Genomic DNA, 16,735 nt, shown 5'->3' with positions numbered 1-16,735 from the left:
ATAGGAAGCAGAGAATAGAAATACAATGCACAGTAATTGAAAACTTATTGAAGAAGGAGCTTATGCTAGTTATATAATGTAATTTTATGAGGCAGGTATAGTTAACATGTCTGCTATGGACAACTGTGTGAGGACAGCCAGAGGTCGGGGGTGAGGGATGGGTGGAGGCTGGCAAAGGAGAAAAAACAGGGACATCTGTAATAGTGTCAACAATAACAATAAAGAAAAATGAAAGAAAATGTATGCTAAGATGCTTTAGTTTTTCCAAAGTGGATGAGAACAAAATAAGTGAGAAAAAGTTAAAATAAGGTTAAATGTTTTTTGTCAATAGTTTATGTTAAGGTTCCAGTTTACTATTCCATGACTGACTTTTTTATTTCCAAAGGAATTTCAACATCGGTAATCTTAATTTTTATAGTGAACAAGAAACAAAAAATTAATGTTTGTGTTTCCTCCCCCGCACTATTAAAGAGGATTCTGTGTCTGCCAGCTCAGATCTTGAGTCTTTCTTGTGCAGAATCAAGGAAAGAATTGAGAGAGAGAACAGCAAGTCACTGACAGAGTAACTGACATTAGGAAAAACAGAGGGTTAGTAGCAGAAGAGAAATAAACAGAAGAGGGTTAGTAGCAGAAATCCAAATTGGAGAAAAAAAGAGTAGGGAAAAACAAAACCAATGTAGACTGCATTGTGGTGGGAGGTAGTGGTGTGGAGGAATATTCCATTTAGAGAGAATAAAGAAACACTTAGGACTTAAATTACAGGAAAGAAAGAGCTGTCGAGGTATAAAAACTAAAAAATATGATGATATGAAATGATAGCTTCTATCAACATTTATAAAAGATGCTTAAAAACCACATACATTGCATTTCAAATGAAATGTTGGACTAATTTTTTAAATGTATCTCACATATAAACTAGACCACAGAGTTATTCAGATTCTGAGTGTGTGTGTGTGTGTGTGTAGTTTACATTATCGATATAAATTACATCTTCTTTTCTGTGGGGATAATGGTGCTCTTCTTCTATATGACACTGGATAGTTCTCAAATTTCCAGTCTCTGTTCCTGGTCATTCTCTGTTCCTGACCTTTGAAGATTTCATACACTTGGCTCTGACTCACACTACATGTAGGGAAAAAAAGAAACAATTACTTTTGCACTAAGAGTTTAGAAACATGCACAATTCCCATTCTGAATAAGACTCTAAAAGATTATTGAACTTATAATGAGCTGAAGAGGAACCCAGTACTGATTTGGAATGGCAGTGTGAGGGCTTTGTAGATGCTTTGTAGATGAAACAACCATCTTTCCAATTGAGGAGACTTAGCCTGTCAATACATGTACTGTTTTCTTCCTCTCCAGAGTTTGGGCTCAATTAATAAGTAAACCCGAGAGTAGAAAGATGAAGATTAAAATGTCATCTTAATTACTGATAAAGCCACTTGTAGAGCATGATTTATGTGTGTGTCCAAATGGGCTTGCTAAATCTTTAACCCTAAAAGTATATAAAATTATTTTTTAAAAGATGAGTTATCTATTGCTGCATAACAACCCCCCAATCTTGGTGTGTTAAAACAATGTTTTGTTACTTCTGATGATTCTGTGGGTTGACTGGACAGTTCTTCTGCTCCATGTAGTATCGTTTGGGGTCACTCCTATGGCTGGGCTCAGCTGGCAGACAGGTTTGGACTGGATGGCCCAAGGGAGCTCTTTCACATGTGTGGAGCCTCTGGTGCTGGCAGTTGGCTGGGGTACTTTAGTTCACTCTCAAACAGTTCTTTGTTTCACATGGTGCTTCCTCTCCACACCCTTTCTCTCCAGCAAGACAGCCTAGATGTGCATGTAACATGGCCAGATCATAAGAGGGGAGCCATGGAAGCTGCTAGGGCTCTCAAGAACATAAACTTGTAAAGCATCACTTCCAATGGAGTATATTTGTATAAATAAGTCAAAGACAAGCCCAGATCAAGGGGTGAGGAAATAGATTCCACCTGTTGATGAGAGAATAGACAAGGAAGTATAGGGCAAAGAGAAAAACACAAGTGTTTTCTTTTTTAGAGATGATCTCAGCAATACCTTGCTACATTGCCTAACTCCTCGTGGAGTTTTTAGAGAGATGCCTGCTTTTCTCCTTCTAAAATGGAAGTTCAGTTTAAGTACATACTTATGATGCCCAAGGATGGTTATTTTAATAACAGGTCGCAGTAGAGCCCATGTTTCTGAGGGTGGATATAAAAATTCAGATACAGAAAGCCCCCGGAGTCATGGCCAGGTCCAGTCACAACACCCAGGGTCCTCCCATCCTGCTCAGGAGTACTGAGGATGTATATGATTCCATCACCCAATAAATGAGGTAAATTCTGGAGTCTGTGGATGCTCACTCCCGATGAGTACATAGAGTAAGGCAGGATGCTTCCATTTAGATATGCTGAGTGTAATTTTATTTTATTCCATCTTCTCCCCAAAACAATTGAAATTTCACAACCCAGAAAAAATGATGGGAGACTAAGAATATTAGAAATGGTCTTTCTCCCCAAGGTAATTCACCGACACCAGAACTCTCATGCAAAAATAAAAAATACAAAAACCACCATTTGGTGCAGATTAGAGAACACTTCTTGTCTTCATTTTGAAATCCCACTGGACCTAGAACTCTCTGCTCAAGGACCCTCCAAGTTGTTTGTTCTCTTTAAGCTTATGTTTGTTGTTTACAGCAACAGTAAATCTGAAAGCTTATTTGCAGTGAGTTAAAATGTAAAGATATTGTATCAAGCTGTGCTGAGTAACTAGCTAAGGTTGGAGGTTATAACAACAAAGGTTGGTTAAAGAATGAATCCAGATTTTGTGAGTGCAAAGTTTTTGTAATCTAGGGTACATTCTTTTTTTAAATTTTATTTATGTATCTTTAGAGGGGAAGGGAAGGAGAGAGGGGGAGAATATCAATGTGTGGTTGCTTCTCATGCATCCCCTGCTGGGAACTGGCCTGCACGCAACTCAGGCATGTGCCCTGACTGGGAATCGAACCATGGTTGTTTGGTTCCCAGGCCCACGCTCAATCCACTGAGCTACACCAGCCAGGGCTAGGGTACATTCTTTAATAAAAAGAACTCAAATTAAGAATATAAGATTAGGGACAGGGACTTAGAAGGAACCTTAAGGCTTGTTTCACTGGTTTTATGATAAATTGATCTTTTGAGGGAGCAAAATCTTATTAAAAAACTTATAAAACCGATCATTTACATTGCATTTTGTGTAAAGAGGAGCAGGACATTTCTTATCATTGGCATATGTGTTTTGTAGCAGAGAAAAAATTATAGATGACATACTGGTTACAGTTGTAATAGTGCTAGGGCTGCTCTCATAAAATATCATAACCTGGGTGACTTAAACAAAAAAAAATGATCGATCACAGTTCTAGAGGCCACGTGTCCAAATCAAGGTGTCGGCAGCATTGTTTTCCTTTGCGGGCCATGAGGGAGAATCTCTTCCACGCCTCTTACCAAGCTTCTGGTGGTTTGCTGGTAATTTTCACGACTCCTGGGCTTGGTGCATCACCCTGATGTCTGCCTTCAATTTCACATGCCGTTCTTCCAATGTGCTTGTCTGTCCCTATCCAAATTTCTCCTTTTTATTAAGACACAGTTATACTGGATTAGGACTCGCCCTAATAATCTCATCATAACTTGATCATCTGCAAAGATCCCATTTCCAAATAAGGTCATCTTTACAGGTACTGAGGGCAGGAGGGAGGACCTCAACATCTTCCGGGGCAGACTCAATTCAATCCTTAACAACAGGTGACAGTTTTAATACAATGGACAATCCTCAGAAAATCAGTGTCCTCCAGTGCGTTCCCACTGGCCTACCCCTTTTATCCTTCCTAATCTAATATGTGGAACTGTGCTCAGAAAATTTTAGAAATTATCATTTTATCAACATACAACTGATTTGAATGTTAATCCAAGTTAATTCCTTTCATTGTATACCTTTAAAATGTCAAGAAATCACCTTCCTGCAGACACTCTATGTAGTCCGCTTACCCTCTGTGTGGTCCCCCCTCTCCATTTCTCCCCACTACCCTCTGCCTAGAAAGACTGAGTTCATGGACTGCATCAACTGGACTCTCAGATCTTATGACTTCAGGTGGGTTTAGTCTTTGGGGACCTGTAGAAGGAGATTGGAAAGAGACAAGAAGGTAAGATCTGTGGATGTATTTCCACAGTGAACTCACTGTCTAGCTTTGACTCTTAAATGAAGACTCCTGTTCTTTGCAAGGCTTTTGACTCTACCCAAATTTCCCTCAGGGTACTGGTACTTTTCTCTCCCCTGCTACCTTTCCTACCCTTTTTGACCTTTGGATGTTAATAGCTCAGCTTTTTCTTTTTAATGACTTTTTAAAGCTGTTGTTCAAGTACAATTGTCTCCATTTTCCCTACCCCACTCATCCCAACCTCCCACCCTTTATTCTACCCCCCTTTGGCTTTGTCCATGTGTCCTTTATACATGTTCCTTAATGACCCTTCCCCTTTTTCCTCCCATTATCCCCTCCCGCATCCCCTCTTGTTACTGTCAGTTTGTTCTTTATTTCCATGTCGCTGGTTCTGTTTTGCTCGGTTGTTTTGTTGATTAGGTTCCACTTATAGGTATTGGAACCTAAAGTGGAATAGGTATAGATCATGTGGTATTTGTCTTTCCCTGTCTGGTTTATTTCACTTAGCACAATGCTCTCTAGATCCATCCATGCTGTTGCAAAGGGTAGAAACTCCTTTCTTTCTGCTGCATAGGATTCCATTGTGTGAATGTACCACAGTTTTTTGATCCACTCATTTACTAATGGGCACTTAGGTTGTTTCTAGCACTTGGCTGTTATAAATTGTGCTGGTATGAACATTGGGGTGCATAGGTTCTTTTAGATTAGTGTTTCAGGATTCTTAGGGTATAATATCAGCTGTGGAATTATTGGGTTAAAAGATAGTTCCATTTTCAGTTTTCTGAGGAGATTCCCTATTGTTTTCCACAGTGGCTGCACCAGTCTGTAATCCCACCAACAGTGCACTAGGGTTCTCTTTTCTCCATATCCTCACCAGTACTTGTTGTTTATTAATTTGTTTATGATGACCATTCTCACTGGTGTGAAATGGTATCTCATTGTGTTTTTAATGTGCATCTCTCTGATGGCTAACAATGCTGAGCATCCTTTCATATGTCTCTGGGCCCTCTCTATGTCCTTCTTGGAGAAGTGTCTGTTCAGGTCCTTTGCCTATTTCTTAATTGGGTCGTCTGTCTTCCTAAAGTGGAGTTGTGTGAGTTCTTTATATATTTTGGAGGTCAAACTCTTGTCCAAGGTATCATTTACAAATATATTTTTCCATACAGTTGGTTCCCTTTTTGTTTTGCTGATGTTTTCTTTATCTGTGCCAAAGCTTTTATCTAAGCCCTGGGGGAGGACTATTTGCCCTGTGTTATCTTACAACTAAACTTTTGTTTTAAAAAATCCTCCTAAAATTACAGTTTTACGTATCCCACCTGTTTTATATTGGGATTCTTATTTATGCACCCCCTCAATCTATAAATTAAATCACTCCTTCTTTTATCCTGTTGTGTATAGGACTTAATTCTATTTATCTAGAATATTATACTTTATTGCATCTTGTGTATATAAATAACAGCTTGACTCTTTTATTAGGCTAAGAGGAACCAACTATCAAGGTAGACTACTGCAGGGGCACCATTAGTAACAATGATATTCAACTCTTGCAACTTAGAATTCATATACCCAGTTACAGTGACTAAATCTGGAATTTGGTTGTCTGCCTCCTCCTGTTTTTTTCCCTCCTATTTTTGACAATTAACTTCTAAAAGCAGCCAAGCTAACTAGCAATGTTTAAGTTCATTTCAGGATGATGTGCCTTCCCTATACAGTATAATACATATCAAAATAAAATGACTGAAAGGACATAATCCTAGCGCTGGCCGTGTGGCTCAGTTGGAGCACCATCATCCTGTACAGAACAATGTTGTGGGTTCAGTCCCTGGTGGGGAGGCAACCAATTGATGTTTCTCTCTCACATTGGTGTTTTTTCTCTACCTTCCTCTATCTCCAAAACCATTAAAAATATATCCTTGGGTGAGGATTTAAAAAAGAAGAAAGTAAGTAAAGACATAATCCTAGCGAGAAAACAGGTGTAATCTTTGAAAGTATTACATTCATTTTACACACTTAGTTGTATAAAAAATACCAGTCTCCTTTCCATAAGTCAGCCCATGTAATCAATTTACCAGAAAGTTTCACCTTGGCCATTTTTTTGTGTGTTTCATTTTGGGAATTTGACACAGTGATAAGGTGTTTGAAAGAGATGTTGTGGAACTAGGCATGGGTCTTTTGTCCACAGAGTTACTGCCATGGCCTCCACTCTCCTGGAAGTTCTCTGTTTTACCTACTTCAGGTTTAGGGTTCTAGGACCCCTCTTTGGGACTTCCTTTGCTCCCATGGGCCTAGATATACCTGAAAAGCCATTTCTTTCTCGAGTCCCTCTTCACTCTCAGGCTATGTGGAAATTCTGTTGCAGTCTTCTCTCTCTTATCTTTTGAATCTCTAACCTTCAGCCAAAGTGAAATCTCTTCCTCCTCTGTGTTTTTTACTAACATATCTTGTCTATAGCTTAGTCCTCTTTCTTTGGCTTTGACATTATCTGTTAAGGTCCCTTAAAGTCTTAGCATAGTGGAACAGAAAAGCCAGAGTTAGGTCTTCCACTTTGTTCACAGGGGCAGAGGAGCAAGGAGAAAGTAAAGGGTGAAAAAACCCTCCATGGCTGTTAGCATTTCAAAATATTACCCTGCTATAATAACATACAGAGATAAGTGTGTCTACAAAGAGGAAATGGAACAGAACTCTGGAGCTAGGGGGGTTAGGATTGGGTTAAGAATCAACCGCCAGCAGACGAACAAGGCAACCGAGAGAATGCTTAGCCCTAATCAGAACCAAGTTATCACTAGGACTTTTTAATGGTTGATTCTATAGGGTCTGAATTTTCATTGGACAAAGAAATTCCTAAGGAGAGACACAGGCACACATAAGCTACAGAGAACAATGTGCATTTGCTACTACTTCATGAACATTTCTATCAAATTGCATGATTAACCAGTAGGAACCCAGGATGCAATTCCTTAGTTTAACCAGAGCTTTCCCAATAACAAGAAATCAGCAACCCACTTGCCAAGAGCATCTGTGGAAAAGGTTCTACCATAGAACATTGGACAAATGCACTGCAGTGCCTCTGAGTGACTGTTTCTTATTTGCACCTGCATGAAGTACTTGTTCCTAGTAGCATTGGCCTCTAGTGGCCCTTTCTGCTGTTTCCACTTTTGCTTGGCTATCCTGAATTATCTGCAGTTGTGGCTCCGTGCTGCCTTGTATTATTTCTGTTACTCACCAAACATGCAGATTCACCAAATAGAAGTACTTCGGCTCCTCCTTTTATTCACTGGTCCAGTATTTTCACTGCCCCAGATCAATGAATCTCCAACCTGAATGTGCATCAGAATCACCTAGGGCACTTACGCAAACACAGATTGCCAGGGTCTACCCCCCGAATTTCAGTGAATATGGGGTAAAACTTGAGAATTTTTATTTCTAACAAGTTCCCAGGTGATGCTGATGGTCTTTGTAATGCCGGAACAAAAATGCTGTCATTTAGAAATGGGACCCTCAGCCCCACTCTCCTACAAGCAAAGCATTTTAGTGGCAAAGAGATCATTCTGTTTTTCTCTGGTCAATTTTTTTTCCAGCCTGGGTGCTTTGCTACAGCCTAGTCAATTAGGAGAATGTAAGAATTTTTCTCTAGAGTCACTTTCAGGTCAGGCCTATACCACTAAATACCATATGAATTATTTATTTACTAAATATTTAGTAAGCACTTACTTTCTGTGATAGGTATTGTGAAATATATGAATATGAGACATACTGTGTCTCTTATGAAGGAGGTAGCGGTAATACTATATAGTCAAAAGCATGCAACTTTTGAAGTCCCAAAGTCTCAGTGGAGGCCTGACTCTGCTGCAAAGGATGCTCTGAATGGCTGGGCAGGCTTTGCATTGCAAATCCCAGGGCCACATCTTAGTTAAGCCAGAGCTACATTTTAAGGGACTGTTTTCCTTAAATGATTCTAGCTGGGATTAGTCACAAGAGAATGTGTATAAGATTTGGAATCAGCAACCATTACACCCTAAGTTCACTGTAGCATAATATGCACGTTTGCGGCCCCTGCACATTGTCATGATCTCATGGCTCACCTCATAGGCGTGGGCGGCAGACAGGTCACAGCTCCAGTCCCCATAGGAGCTCCTGCTTCAGCTTCCCGAAGACCTGGGCCAGGAGCATCTATATCCACAAGGCGAAAAGTACCAGCTCCCCCTGCCCACTTCCCTGAGGTTAAAGGTGATACGACACAGACGTGGGTTCAATTTTTTCCTCTGGGATCCAGTTTGTCCGTGTGGGATCTATTTTCTTCCTTGAGCTGTCAGTTTTTGTTATTGCTTTCCTCCACTTTATGTAATATTTTCTTAGTGCTTCCAGCCCTGGTCATCCACAGTGATTTCCATCCCACACGAGACAAACAGGCAACAACTTTCCATAGACTCTTCATTAGCTCTCACAATTATGTAAAGTCTGATCTCTACTCTAAAACCCTTGTTCCACATCACTCTTAGTAGATCTGCTTCTCTATCACATTCTGACTGATAGAGACACTGTTTACATAGTGTAGGACATGAATGCTGCTCTTTGAAGTGTTTTAATGCACAACCTGTACAAGCATATGCATTAGCTCTGTTCTAACACGTATAATCTAAATGACCTTGGTCAACCTAAGGAACTTCACTCAACTTTAATTTGCTCGTATATAAACTGGCAATAACAATAAGTAGTTCAGAGTATTATTCCAAGGATTAAATGAGCTAGCATATGCAAAACATCTTGACCCCTCTAACTTAATGCAATCATCTTATCCCTGGTTGTTATTCTCTATATTGTTATTCTGTTTTATGATCTATGTTCTTTTGTAGGATATAAACTCTATGAGAAATGTGCTTCTTCACACTAACTGGTATGGCTCAGTTGGTTGGGCATTGTCCCACAAAGCAAAAGGTCACATTCCTGGGTTCAGTCCCCTGGTGGGGTACATTGTATTGGTGTTTCTTTTTCATATTGGTATTGCTCATCTTCTCTTTTTCCCTCCCTTCCCCTCTTTCTAAAAATAAATAAGTAAAATCTTTTTAAAAAGAAATATGCTTTTCTACCTTGTTTACTGTTGTAGTTCAATGCTTGACCCCAGTACATGCTTTGGTACTCAGTAATATGCTGGATGGCTAGATGGAAGAAAGGGGGTATATACATGAGTGAATACAAGAGTAAATAAATTAATAAAATGCCTATAAGAGTGGCTAGCTCATGGTGAGAAATCAATATACAGTAATATTCTTTTAAGAATTTGTAAACTGGTCATGGAAATTGTCCATCATGAACTACAATATGGAGCAGATAGATATATGAGGGGTATATGCCATTATAATGAGAATATAGAATTTGATAATACAAGGAAGTCATATTTAGTTAACTAACCAAGGCTGAATGGATAAGAAGACACAAATTATGGGTACAATTGTAACTGGAGAGGTTAGATGGGAGAGTAGATTAAAAAGGGGGGCAAACACAGGTGTTCAGCAAAGCACAGACTATGTTAAAAAAAAAAACAAATGGCCCTTTTGCCTTAAAGTATAAAGTTAATAACAAGAAATTTGTACAAGACAAATAGGATAGAATAGGAAGAGAAATGAGAACTGAAACATGAAAGCCTTTTAATTCTTTCTAAATGCTCAAAAATTTTGTTGAAGAGTAGCTCACTAAATGTGTGCTCCACAGAGCACCAGCGATTCAAGATGCTCTAGGGGAAAAAAAAAGGTGTTCCTGGTCCCCCTGACATATCCTTTACCTTCCTCTTGGAATACTACAAGTACATTAGCATATCTGAGGCTCAGCGAAGTCTTGCAGTGAAGAAACCTATTGAAGTTTTGTTAAGCGAGTGATTCCCATGTGTATTGGTGGAAACTGTCCATGCAAAATGCACAGCCAATGTTCAGTGAAGTCAGCACCAGATAAATAAATGTTGAGAAGTACTCTACCAAGGTCCTGTGGTAGTTAGCAGGGAAATACGAGAACAGGGATTATACATTCCCTACCACAGGAATGTAGTGCTGTACCAGGAGTAAAGCATATGACTTGTAACATGATTTGGATGTGGGGAACAATAAAAATCAGAATAGGGCCATAGACATATTCATCTTGAAACTGCAGATAATAAATACAGAAAAACCGGTTATAAAATTCCTGCAATTGTCCACAAAGGAGGCAATGAAGTTTTGGGCTGGGGGTGAGCAGTAGACAGTGTTCCTTCACCTCTTTTTCCCACCGGAAATGACCTGGCCCAGGCTCAGCTGAGAAATCCCAGGAGGTGGGGTGGGGCTACAAAAATTAGGGAGGGGCACTGTCATCCAATGAGTTGTACAGTGTTGAGAAGATGCACATTTGGGATCTGAAACTAGCCCAGGATATTTTTACAGTTCACAATTTTTGTCTGCACAGACATGTTGTAGGTGTGCTTCCTGTAATCAAATTTGAGAAGAAAAAAAAGCAATTCTTATTCGCCATTAACATTAGCCTAATGCACGGTGTCAGTTTACATTCAGAAAAGTTAGCCAGGTAGAATTAAGGTACACTGAATTCTTAGGGGGTGATGGAGGAAAACTGGATTATTCCGGTACTAAGGTAATTTAAAAATCCATAATAAATAAAGTAATGAGATTTTCGGAGACTCACTTAAGCAAGGGGGAAAATGTCATAGAGTTACTAAATCTATAGCAGAATAGTTTCTTTTTTAAATTTTAGCTCTTAATTTATTGAAGAGTAATTTCATATTTATTTTCTGATAAAAATCAATCTTCTCTGGTTTTGTGTAAAATCTAAATATTGTTTGCTATTTGTATAAATTTTAGTGTTTAGAATCTGCATAGGATTGCACATTAAATGGATATTGATCTAACATTAGGAATAAAAAATACCCATTAAATTAATCAATAAGGTTTAAATTCCTGATGAACTCAGCAGACTAAGGTGGGGTATTTGTTTGTTATTCCCCTTTCGAAGCAAACTATTTCACGTGATAGGAAATAATTCAACATTTAAAAGATTATAGTGGGGGAAAAACAGCCTTGGTAAAAGCTGCAGTTTGTAATTGCAAAGTTAATTATCTTTCCTAAACCATCAGTTGTCACTTAGAGAGACCAGATTCTTGCAGAGTCTCCAGGGACTGCCTTTATTTCATTCCTAATGGCTTGGGACCCACCATTTTGCTGTCTCTGAACATTTGGTCACTGAATGCACCATTTATGGAGTATTGTTTAATTAAGGACAAATTAAGAGAACTGTGCACAGAATTTAATTTCATAGACTCTGTAAATTCTTTTAAAGAGGATACTAACTATAGGCATGATAAGTTTTCATTATCCATTTCTTCTATAAGGTATTGACAATTTATTGTTTGCAACAGTTCCAAGTTTTGTTTACTCTTCAGGGGATTTTGTTGGCACCGTAGTCTGTGTGCTTTACAGAAATCTTGTGGAGGCATCCGACTCTACATTAACCCCTTCGGGTCTGAATCACCCAGACGCAGAAGCCCACATGTGTTTGCAAACATTGCATTTGGGTTTTGTAAGAAATGGGGATTCGTGGGAAGGGTCAAATGAGAACAGATATCACTAGAAAATGTGCTTAATGTTCTAGATCTTGGTATATGAAATATTTCAAATGCATAGTCATTCATTCATTCTTCCATTGGACAAATATTTATTGAGCACCTGCAATGCACTAGGAAATATTCTAATAAGAAATGTGTCCCTTACTGAAATATTTGCAGAGATTTCTAGTATTTTCTCCAGTCCAGTAAGAAAACACAGTTACCAATAGCTCCTAGGTTTATAAGTTATATTCCAGAACTCCAGTACATGCACTCTGCTGTTCCAATTCAAAATTCTTAGGAAGTCACTCACTGGAGGACCTTAACACCAAGTATCCACCTAAATCAGTCCATTATGACCTAACAGGGAAGATATCTTGGGGGCACTTTGATGACCTCTTTCTATGATAGAGCTTCAACTACAGATTAAACAATGAATGTGGGTATTGGTGTTAGTGGGAATGGCATGGGAATGGCTTTGGGGGATGGGTCCTGTGTATTACTTTTGAGCCTGGTTGCTCTTAATGAAAATCATCTGAATTCTTATTCTAAGCACCAAAACCAACTCAAACTCCCTTCAACAATTAAATGCTAAATAAATTTTGATATTTTTATATAATGGAATATTATACCACAATAGAAAATGAATGATTTGTAGCTGTACACATTAATATGTATAAATTTCACATACAAAATAATTTTTAATGAAAAAAAGCCACAAACAAAAGTGTATACCGTATGTTTCCATTTACACAAAATTAAAAAATAGACAAAGCTAGTGTTTAGCAATTCACACTTAAGAAGTAAAACTATAGCCCTGGCTGGTATAGCTCAGTGGATTTAGTGCAGGCTTGCAAACCAGACAATTGTGGTTCAATTCCCAGTCAGGGCACATGCCTAGGTTGCAGGCCAGTTCCCTGCAGGCCAGTTCCCAGCAGGGGATGCATGAAAGGCAACCATACATTGATGTTTCTCTCCCTCTCTCCTTCCCTTTCTCTCTAAATAAATAAAATCTTAAAAAAATAAAAAAGTAAAACTATAAATAAAAGCAAGAAAAAATTATTGATAAACCAGGATTATCTTTGGAGCAAAATGATGAAATGATTATTGCAAGAGCACATGAGGAGGGTTTTGGGGACATGACAATGTTCTATATCTTGAATGTGAAGGAGTGACTTGGGTATTCACCTTGTGAGAATTCACCGAACGATATATTACATCTTGTGTACTTTTCATATGGGAATTATGGCACAATATAAAAGAAGCCAGTATTTGTAGTGAGGGGTCTTGCCCTTTACACCCTTCCCCAATTCAGAGTAATCTCTAAAGGAAGAAGGGACAATAGGACCCCAACAAAAGTCTATGTCTCTAAAAGGAGGGGAGCCTCAGGTCCTTCTACTGCTCTAGTTGTCCAGGTGATATAAAGTCTCATCAACGAGTCTCTTACTACCATCCATCAGGAGCATAGAGAAGGATTATTTGCACTATTTTCCTAGAAGGACTAGTCTGAGCAACCCCGCACAGATCTCTTGTGTCACCTCTGCTTGTGGGTGAGCACCAGATGACCATCCTATCGAACAAGGATGTCATTCTGAAGGACAGACAGCTCACCTGAAGAGTCCACGCAGTAAGGAAATGGGGATGAACAGCAGTGAGACATCAGATGGGAGATTCTCACTCGGAGGAGTGAGGATGATGGAGGCTTCAGTTGAGATGGTTTGTCTGAACAGATGCCCTGTCCCTGCCGCTTCCGGACTATACTTCCAGTACAGAATCTGTAGTGAGGTTTGGAGTTCCTGGGCCTCAGATTCAAGCTCCTGATATTCCACAAACCTACGTCCTCACAGCTCTTAGTCCTCAGGATGCGCTAGACCCGCAGACCCCTCTTGAATCTCCCGAAACAGAGAAAACTTTTGGACTAAAAGGCAGCCCTTTCCTTCAACTCTAAGCTCCTCATCGGATAGACAAACCTGTGATGAAAACACCCAGGAAGGACATGGCAAGTTCCCGAAGCACAAAGCACAACACCTGGGCCCTATTTGAGTTGGAGGGAAAAAACCACAGGCAAAACAAAAGAAACAACAAAAAGCTTAACATTAAAATTATAAATTTCATATCCACAAATGAGCTTTTAAATATATTTACCATTTAAAACTAATTAGAATTGGCTGATAGCAACAAAAAACACCTGACATGATAATTGAAACAAATGGAAATTTTTTTTTGTTAGTTTATCCACGAGTGTCCAGCCTTTTGGAATCCCTGTGCCACACATTAAATACATTGAGACACATAATCACAAAAACATCTCAACATTTTAAGTAAATTTACGATTTTGTGTTGGGCCGCATTCACATCCGTTCTGGGCTGCATATGGCCGGTGCACTGCAGCTTGGACACGAAATCATGGAATACAACAGTTGTTAGCGTGGGGTCAGCAGGGATGCATTGTCGGAGCCGAAGGCAATTAAATATGTTACCTTTTTCCATGTGGTCACAATGTGGCTGCTACATATTAACCATCACAACCTCATTCCAGACAGCAGGAAGAGGAAAAAAGTGGTGAGAGAATGGCACCATCCCTTCTGTAAAGAGAGGAAAATCTTCTCAAGTCATAACCAGTGGATCTCTGCTTGCAAAATTCATTGTTCACACCCAAGTTCACTCTTAACTGGAAGAAGGCTTGAGAAGTAAAGATTTAAGAGGGCTCATTATGTCCCTGTTGCCAATAAAGAAGAGTGAATTGGATGATTAGTCAATAACGAAGAATACCTAGAGCTATAGTGTAGCATCTTATTATTTACAAAACAATTTCATGCTAATGGATGATCCTGACTGCAGGGATAGAAATCATTTAAGAACAATTATTAAAAAGGTTTTCAAATACCAATCTAAAAGGTAACAAAAGCAACTGCCTACCTAATTTTAGGAAAAAATTTGGAAATGCCTTTGAGTTTAAATGGGAAGTCCTATCTCTACCCAAAGGCACTAAATTTGTTAATATGTGTTTATTTTTAATGTACTTTGAAGCATGTTTGTATACCTTTTATGTTTTCAAGGTAAAACTGGAGTAGGGGAAGACCATTTAGAAGCATCTCAAATTCTTTGAATGGCCCCCTTTTCTATTTTAATCTAACACATAATTTCCAGTATCTGGAATCCTGAAGTTTTACCATAATTACAAGAGTTGAGTGTCTCTTTGCTATTGTAGCAACTAGTTCTTTGCTATTTTTTCTCCAAACTTCAGAAGCCTTTCGATTGTAAAGATAGTACTATTCTTTAGAAAGTCAACATCTGGCCAGCAGTCCTTCATTCATGAGGAAAAGAGATGAATAGACCAATTATAGGGAAAAAACCCTCTCCCTTTGTGTGTTTGTGTGTGTGTGTGTGTGTGTGTGTGTGTGTGTGTGCACGTGCATGCCTGAAGTGGGGCCAAGAGGGATTTTATAAAAGTTTCAATCACTGAACACAACATACACAACTAAATCCTTGAAATTTGCATGTTCGCCATCACAGAACAAATAAGGCTGCAGACATTTGGGTATGAGAAAGAAAAACATAATAAATCAATACATAGATAGGCACACAGATAGATAAGTAGATAAAACCCTGATATCTACTCTTAGATTTGGAGATGTGCACACTCAGACTCAAGACCAGACAAAAGGGGTTTTTTAATTAACATAAATCAAAAAGAATCCCCCAGCCATGAACTAACTGCTAAAATATTTAGATAAGATTGAGTGTATACAGAGAGGGGGGAAGGAAAGAAAGAGGGTCTGACAGGGAAGAGAGAGAGAACTTGGAGGGGGAAGACTAAAGGGCTTATACATAAAATGTCAGCTGAATCATAGTTAACATATTGCTCTCCCAACACTAACATGCTATAGAAAAATTGTACCAAACCTGAAACCTGTCAAATGAGATTTAGCAGCACAGTTCAGAAGTTATCCCCCATTGGGTAACTGTCTATAATCTTGCAACAAACCCCATAAGTGTTCGCGATAGTTATTCCATATGCTAAGGGTAGCATATCATTTCAGAACTGTCAGTTTTAATTTCGGCTTTATTAATTTTACCATAAGCCTACAGACGTATATTTCAGAAGGCATATATCATGAAGATCGTAAACTCCCACAAAGAAGCTGGTTATAGTTAGGTTATGTCACAGGTTTGATGAGAATTAGATTCATCAAGAGAATAGTAAGAGAAGGTTTAATGTATATGTCAAAGCATGCGTGAAGAAACTAGCCTTTCCACAAATTGGCAGTCGGGACATGTTCAAGTGATTAAAAATACTTCAGTGAGGTTTTTTTTTTCAATTAACAACACATTGTGTTACAAAAATATGAGCTTTAAAGCCAACTTATGAGCTTGTGATGAAGGGTTTATCTTAAGAAAACTCTTTTTATTTCTAAAAGTACTGCTCCTTACATCAATATTTCCCATTAACTTTGTTATTTTTTTGAGAACTGGAATCAAATTTTTCATAGCGTATTAGCAGGCATTTTCCTATCTCTGATTGGCTGGTGTCTATGGGCTTTAAAACATGTACAAAATGAAACAGATATTGTGGTGAGTTAAAAATGGCTGTAAAGTTATTAGCACTCACTCCACTGAAAGACAGAACCTATTTCCCTCCCCTTGAATCAGAGGTAACTTGAGGACTCACTTTGTCCAACGGATTCTGATAGGAGTGACTCTAACTTTCACGGCTGAGCCTTAAGATATTAATTAGCTCTAAGGAAATCTTAAAATAGACCCATCAATGGAAAAATCATAAAAAATTATTAAATCTCAAATATGACCCACTGGTGGTTGCCGGGCCCTTTGATTACTATGGCATAAGAATTTGGAACCCCGAGACCTGCTACCTCTTGGGACATTCCCCAGGAAGCCACCAACTGTGTCAGAAGTCCAACTACCCTCAGACCACCATGTTGAGA

The sequence above is a fragment of the Artibeus jamaicensis genome, unplaced genomic scaffold (genome assembly GCF_021234435.1).
Source record: "Artibeus jamaicensis isolate MK-2021 breed Jamaican fruit bat unplaced genomic scaffold, CSHL_Jam_final contig_519, whole genome shotgun sequence".
In the NCBI taxonomy this organism is placed as follows: domain Eukaryota; kingdom Metazoa; phylum Chordata; class Mammalia; order Chiroptera; family Phyllostomidae; genus Artibeus; species Artibeus jamaicensis.
The sequence above is the reverse complement of the archived record's forward strand: the minus strand, read 5'-3'. Positions refer to the sequence as shown.